This window comes from Castor canadensis, chromosome 15 (assembly GCF_047511655.1).
Source record: "Castor canadensis chromosome 15, mCasCan1.hap1v2, whole genome shotgun sequence".
In the NCBI taxonomy this organism is placed as follows: domain Eukaryota; kingdom Metazoa; phylum Chordata; class Mammalia; order Rodentia; family Castoridae; genus Castor; species Castor canadensis.
Window position 1 is genome coordinate 19071476 of NC_133400.1, and position 8139 is coordinate 19079614.

The 8139-nt window shown below is 48.8% G+C and overlaps 1 pseudogene; it reads right to left on the minus strand.

Moving 5' to 3' along the window:
- Positions 1-2702: 2702 nt before the first annotated feature.
- LOC109680255 (pyrethroid hydrolase Ces2e-like) lies at positions 2703-7615 on the minus strand (annotated as a pseudogene).
- Positions 7616-8139: the final 524 nt, after the last annotated feature.

Sequence of the window (8139 nt, forward strand, 5' to 3'; positions counted from 1 at the left end):
TTAGCAGGTCACCATACTCAGGAGACAGCATGTAGGCCATGGAGCGGTCAGGATAGGTGGGCTCCTGGCAGCAGTCTCTGGATGGGGACATGGGGCCTGGGATGAGACAAGGAATAGGGGAAAGGGCGAAGCTCTGGAACTCACCGAATAACCCAAGCTTCATTCAACCTCTGTTTCTGGGGCTCCCTGTATGGGTAGGATATCTGGCATGTCCTTTCCATTGTTGCTGTCCCTGAAGGTCTCACCATCTGTGCTGACCTTCCCTGCAGGACACCCTGTACAATCTCTCTCTCCATTTTCTTCTGAGAGTCACAGGTGGCTGTGCTCTGAGTTGTAAGGGAGAGTTTGTATTGTATTTCGGATTGGCCAAGACCTACAGGAGAGGCATCTCAGACACCTGGTGTGATGTGCTGGCAGAGTGGCTCAAGAGGTAAGAGCACCTGACTTGGAAGAGTGAGATCCTGAGTTCCAACCCCAGAGCCACCAAAAACAAAACTAAAGAAAGCAAAACACCTTTTATGAATCCATTCTACCATGAAGTAGTGTGAGGAAGTGGAAAAGGATAGTACCAGAAAGGGGGTGAATCTGTGACCCTTTAGGTGGAAATCAAGGATAAGAACATGCGTGTATTCTTAGCCAATGTCCTAGGCTCTGTGTGTAAGACCTGTGCCCTGATGGCATCTGTCATAGAGTCAGGTGTGAGTGGGATAGATGTATGTTGTTCTCTCTCTCTCTCTCTTCTTTCTCTTTCTTTTCAGTGGTGGTAGTTCTGGGGTTTGAACTCAGCACTTCACATGTGCTACGCAGGTGTTCAACCATTAGAGGTCCAGCCCCAGCCCAAGGCAAAACACTATTTAAAATAGGAGCCAAAATGTACAGTGAGATTCCAAGATGGCAGCTAGAGGGAGGAAGCCGAAAGCGTGTCTCCTATAGTGAAATCTTGGAGAGACGCTGGAGACACACCTAGCAGGCAAAGCCACTGAGAAGAGGGAAAACTTTGACCCCTCCACACCTCCAGCCAGCACAGAGCATCTCCAATTCACGTTAAATGGAGACACCAGGAGGGCCCCGGGCCGCCAGCCTCCCGTGCCCAGACTGCTTGGGAAGATGCGGACAAGGCGAGCTTAGCAGTACGTGGTACTCCCACAGACAACCATGGGCCAGAGCAGCATAGCCCCCTGGACAGACCGACCTCCACCTGGGGAAAAAAGAGAAACTGAGTAATAAGCAATAAGAACAATAAAGATACCCGGGAAAGAGGGTAGGGCGCACTGAGTGCTGAAGAGTGGGGGAAGGGAATCCTTCCTGGAACTGTAAATAAACAAGCCAGGCGGACCGGAGAGGCTCTGGTGGGGGAAGTGGTGCGTGCCCAGCATCCAGGAGCAGGAAAGCTTGTGAGAGTGGTAGAGGGAGAAAAACTCAACAGGAGATGGGGGAAGACTCACTTCAATGTGAGCTGTAAACAAACACGCAGGCCTGAGAAAGTGGGTGCCGTGTCACCTCTCCCAGTGTGCTTGGAAAAGGGAAAGCTTGTAGCAGAGGCTCTCGCACACAGGAGAACTCTGAGTAAACAAAGCCTGTGGGGCCAGGTGAGTGCTAAGCTCACCCCTGAGATCTGCATAAATAACGCCTCCAGCAACAATAGGCTGACAGCATTGGGCAGGCAAGCCACAGCCACAGATACCATTCACAGAACTGTCTCCAGATTCTCTCTCTCTTTTTTTTCCTCTCTCCCTACCTCTGATGAGAAAACAACCGAACTACACCTGCATGCTGAAAAACTTACTTAAATTGTATTGTATTTGAACTTAGGAAACTTTGTGGGTTTTTATTTTTTGTTTTTTGTTTTTGTTTTTTTTTGTGCAGTTTTGTTCTACTTTATGTGTCCCCTTTGATGAGACAACTACAGAACAACATCTGAGGCACCATCTCCAGGACTTGAGACTGAGAGGGACACCAAAATTATTAAGATTGAAACTTCATTGCATTTGAACTTGGAGTTTTTTTAAATCTATTTTTCATTTTATTTTATTTTTATATAAATATTTCTTTCATTTAATATTTTTGTTTTTATTCTTATCTTTATTCTTTTTATTTTTTATTTTCAATCCTCTCTCTGTCTCTCTATATCTGTTCAGCTTACTGTCAATCAGTACACTAACACTCCCTGTTTATACCTTTGAAACTTTCTTGTTTGATTCCTTGTTTTGTTTTCTCCTACTTGTCTGTTTATTTGTTTTTCCCTTTTCTTTAACTTCTTGCTTTCCATCTCCTCTCACCCTTCTATTCTAAATATTACCACTGTTATTATTACAAGCTGGCTGTTTATTAAGTACGTCTAACAAGAGAGGGCTCAGGGCGATGTGTCAATGAACATCATGCAGTGAGTTATTTATAAGTATAGGCTGAGTGCAGGGATATAACACTACCGGACTTAGGAGTCAACATAGTGCCTATCTGGGTGTGTGGGCACCTCAGGCTGATGCCATCTGACCTCAAGCCCACTCTCTCCCTGGACACAGTGTGCTACAGCTCTTTTTTTTTTTATTGTTTTATTATTCATATGTGCATACAAGGCTTGGGCCATTTCTCCCCCCTGCCTCCATACCCTCCTTTACCCACCACTCTGCCCCCTCCATCTCCCCCCCAACCCTTCTATACCTGGCAGAAACTATTTTGCCCTTATTTCTAATTTTGTTGTGCTACAGCTCTTAATGATTCCTCTTAAGCCCTGTAAGCTCCGTGACCTTCTGGGGCAGGGTCTTGGTCCAGAACTTCAGCCTGTCAGCCTTCAGGGCCTGGTCCACTGCAGGCTGGATGTCCAGCTTCAAGTACTGCTCATTGTGATGGAGCCTAGGCCAGTGGGGCAGGTCCTCACTATTGGGGTTCCTGTGGACACAACATCCCGGTAGGGTTAGTTGGGGACATTCTGATAACAAGCTCCAGAACTTGGTCAGGCCAAGCAACCAGTAGGCTAGGGGTGTGTAGAGACTGAAGGCCACATCCTATCCAGACAAAGGAAAGTAAGGACCCGGTGTTTGGAAATGTGGGACGCAGCCAATTGGCATATTTGTCCCTTCTTCTCTGACGTAGGCTCTGATACTGACATAGTACACTGGACCAACTCTCATGTCTCTTGGACAAGGGCCAAATGACTGGCACTCACATCATCACCTCCTCCTAGTGGTTGGGGAGGGAACAACCCTAGGATAAAGGACGCGTGCATGGTAATGAGGCCACCCCAGATGAGGGGACTGCTGGATGAGCCCAATGCAGGGATTGGGGTGTGTTGGGGTGCTCTCACCCATTCCGAGCAAAGTTGGCCCAGTACTTCATCATCCTTCTGCTTAGCAGTTCCTCCTCCTCAGTGAAGTCACCTGCATAGAGGAGGACAAGGTCAAGATCTGGCCACCATATCAGTGCACCCCGTCAGGCTCCACCCTCAACACCCTCCATAACCTGACCCTGCACCCCAGGCCAAGTCCCATTCCCTCCCCTAACACTCAGGGCCAGGCCCTCATTTGTCCAACCTTCGCTTATTCATTCCAACCATGAGCTGCTTCTGTCCTGAGCTCATTCCTGACCTAGCAGCCCCTTCTTTCCTCTAACTCTGGGATATCCTTAGGAACAATCATGCCTTTGAAACACCTCCCTGGCACCCATACCTGACACTATATTAGATGCAGACAGTAGAAGGAACACAGGCTAGAGTCTGTAAGAGTTTGGATAGTAACCCAAGTGGTATTTTAGGGCTATAAGTTGGTGCACATGTAATTCTGTCTCTTTCTGAGCCTCAGTTTTCCACTTGTTTACAGCAGGGACAATCACCCATCAGGTCACAAGCAGGGTCCATCCCAATTCCTGGAAATGAAGAAAACTCACTATTGCTGTTCAAGTAGTATCCAAAGACAAAAGAAACCTCATTGCCATGGTCAGCCTTCATGTGGGGTGGCCTGATGTCCTTGAAAATGCTGGACTGATGCTGGAACTCATAGAAGTAGACAGAGGCAAGGGAACCTAGAGGTGTGGACAGGTTGGAGTGTAGTGGTCTGTCACCTTGAACTGTCCTTCCTCACCATTACTGAAGTGTGAGCTAGGACCACAGCTGTCTGGAATCTGGATGATGAGGAGAGGAGCTCCAGGCTTGAGCAGGCCCAGTGGGAAGGTCTTGGTCAGTCATAGCCTTGGGCTTCCAAGCTCTGTGGCCTTGGAAGAGTCACAGACTGTTAATGACTCAGTATGTCTTCTGTAAAATGGGGTGACATCTCTCTCACATTAGCCATGAGAATGTGCTGATATGTGGAACATCAAGTGCGTGGCACTTAGACCTGATAAGGACGTGGATGGGGACCAGGACACCACAGAGCTCACCTGGGACAACAGGTCTGGGCTCCCCAATGGCATCAGGCCTCAGTCACATATGTATTCAAGTTGAAAATGTGCTACTTGGAGCACAGGTATCACAAACATGAAGTCTGCCATCATCTCATGGAACTGGGCTTGGAGGATCTGTGGGTCCTCAGTGTCCCCTGTGTATTCTTCCATTAAGAGACCACCACAACCAGCAGGCAACCTCAAGCCCAGGTGAATCAGGGAGAGTCATCATAGGCAGAATCCAAGACATGGAGTCAGGCACCTCAGGGTGGGGAGATGGGGACTGGGACTGGACCAGGTGTACTGGGCAAGGTCCAAGTTATGGATTGACCCCACCACAAACACTCACATACTTCACCATTTCTTGTGGTACTAGGGTTCCTCGGCCCCATGCTCACTGGTCATGGGGGTCTAAGCACTTGAGCCCCAGCATTAGTCCAAGCCCACCCTTTATTCCTTGAGTTTACTGCACCAGCAAGCTATCTTGGGATATCTCTCCAATGGCAACCAACCCTGTATCCTCACTCACCATGTTTGCTGTCGTGCTCTCCATAATAGCAGGCAAGGTTCCTCTGTTGATTTCTTTGATGGTTTCAGAGTAGCCCAGGTACTGGGTGTGGAAGGAGACTTTAAGTAATGCCATGAAGCCATATACTGCTAGGCCCTCCTCCCCAATACATGAGATTCCTAGGGTCCCAGGAGTTGGAAGTGAGACTTACACTGGGGAGGACAAAGCCAAACTCATCAGTGTTGACACCAATGATGCTGGGGACAGGTTGAAAATCCGCAGAGACCAACAGCTCCTGGGGGTGCCTGGGTAGGAAGGCCCCATCTACCACTCCAGGTATGGTCTTGAAAGGCTGAAGGGGCATTCAAAGTCAGGGATCCAGGTCAGACACAGGACATTTTCTAAGGCCCTTGAGTTAATTTTACCCATTCTAATTCCAACCCAGGATGCTCACACCCATCCAAAGAGACCTTATACGTAGTTTAGTCTCTCTTGGTCTCCATTTGGCATTCATGGCTTAAGGGAACCATGTCATGGAGGAGAGGTAATTATTTCAGTGTAGTAAGGACTGACTCTTCAAACCCTATGTATTGTCCCTTTCCCCATACCCACACTATCAGCCTGACCTTATTAATAGCCAGAATCTCCTCTTCAGTCTTGCCCCTCAGGCAGTGTACCAGGGCCTCTGAATTTACCCGCCCACAGGCAGACAGGTTGGCAACCATCTGTAAGGAAACAGGGCAAGGGTTGACTCATCCTTTCACAAAGGAGAAAGTTTTTCCCAACTCCACCATGCTCCATGTGTCAAGATATCTCCAGGGTACAGTGTATGGCTTGCTGCACATGTGAAATTGTTTCCACATCCCTGATGTTTAGAGGTCAGGGATACACAGGACACCCTAACTGTTTACAAGTTTCTGCTCATGAAAGGGGTCCCAGGGTGGCAGCTTTCCTGGCAACAGAACACACTGAGCCTCTGTGAAGCAGGGGGTGTGCATTATAACCTTTGAGCCTTTCATCAATTCAAGGACAGAGACGTTTTCCAAAGGACCTCCATGGAGACAGAGACTCTGAGGGTGAGGCAGATGTAAGCTGGGGTAGTTGAGGTCACTCACTGTGTAGACCACCTCAGAGGAGCTGGAGATGAGGTCTGGCAGTAAAGCCACCCACTCTGCATGATGGCACAGTGGAAGAGTCCTTTGGACATGGGGGACAAAACATGTGAGGACACACTAGTGCCACCTGCAGACTCGCCAAAAATGGTGACTCGGGCAGGGTTGTCCCCAAAATGGGCGATATTTTTCTGGACCCAACGAAGGGCGGCCACCTGGTCTATGTAGCCCCAGTTGCCAGATGCATGCTGGTTTCCAGTGCTGAAAAGTGGCAGAGACAAGGGTCACAGGCCTGTCCTTGGCCTACCCTGTTCCCACTCTCCTGTCCAGCCCTAGGCTTACCTGAAGAAGCCCAGGACACCCAGGTGGTACTGGATAGTGACCACCACCACATTCTCAGTGCCTGCCAGTATGGAAGATCATATGAGGAAGTCATGCCTGCAACCAGTGCACCTCCATGGATCCACACCATCATCTGAGGAAACAAGACAGAGATCACACATTCTGACCCACCCCATACCCTCTCTGGCCTCTCCCTATACTGCTCACTTCGGCCTGTGCACCTGCCCCTGTAGAAAGAACTATCTCAGTTCTCCTTGACCTGGACCATGCATTAGGGACACAAGACCACTCAGTATAAATTTTGGGGCCACCCCTGAACCCAATCCTGGAATAATGGCTCCAAGATTGTAAAATGGTTCCATTATTCTCTACACATGTGAAGAGAAAAGAAAAGGGGTGTTTCTCTGAGTGGCTCACTTAACATTAATGGAAAGGTCACCTAACCTCATTGGCACAGTAGATGATCCATGGATGGGGACTTAGGTGATGTCAAAGATGAGCACTTGGACACCTGCATTGGTTTTCTGGGCCCAAGTTCTTAGAGTGAGCCCTCAGTTCATCAAAAGTCTAAGGCCTCTGGCCTCCAACCTCTGGGAGTTGTCAGGCCTCTGTGTTCCCATACTATGGTTGGTTTCCCTTTCTGGGTGAGAAGACTTTGTGGACATGGCAGTGAGAGACTTCTCCTCAGGTTCACATTACATTGGGAGCCAGGTGATCTTGGCTCATTCCTCTTCCATAGACACCTCCCCTGGTGCAGAGAACACCGGGAATAAACGGACCAGGGCCCAATTTTCTCTCTGTTCCTACCACAACACCAGGAGCTATCATGTCCAGGTACCAAGCCCTGAGTTTGAGCCTGGCTGGGTTGCTCCACTCTCGGAACCTTAGCACGTTCATTGGAAAAATGCATGTAGAATCCTCCCAATGCAGAGGGAAATTGTCTGTGGGTTCCGATGGAAGAACCAGTAGGCCTGGCCCAGACCTCAGAGGTCCCCACCCAAAGGCCTGAAGATCCCTGGGCCCTGGGAGAGCTCACATGGCTGGGTGGGAGGTCCCATCCCTCACACCACTTCAAGGTGCAGCAGGCTTAGGGGGCACAAACCGCAGAGGTCCTAGAGGTGGCTTGGCAAAGGGAATTCCCAGGAAGGTGTGGACCCTCACATCAGTGCCCTTCACATGTACGATTACTGCCCCGCACCTGCCCTGTGTGAGTGGTCCTGATGGGGCTGGTTGAGTCCTGGCCTGTGGGTGGAGAGAAGCACAGTGAGATGTCATGCATGCTGTGAGTGTTACCACCTCTTTGCTACTCCCAGGTCTGCCCTTGTCAAGACACTGGTCTGCAAACCTTGGCTTCACATGGTTTCTCCTTTTAACTCTGCCCCACCCACACCACTGGCTATGTAATTCTATTTTCCTGAAAAGTTCTGAATTTTATATCACTAACAGGATCAGCAGGTTGGTGTCCACGACAGAGGTTAGGGGTTGTGTTTCGGGGCAAGGGGAAAGGAGGTGCTTAATTCTGTGACTATTCTAAGCACCATTAAAATCACAATGTGTTTAAAGCCCCTGGAAATTTTATGGTTCTTCTGTAGAAGCCAACAGTGTGGTGTAGACAAGGGTCAATTACTATACCTCCATCTCAGTGTGTTCATATCCTTGGGTTCATTTAATCTTGCAGATTGAAAATATTAAAAAAAACACAGAAGCAACTCTGTGCATGTGTTGACCACACACAGACTTTTTGTTCCTGTTCCCTAAACAACATAGTATAACAATATGTATATAGCATTCACGTTGTAGTAG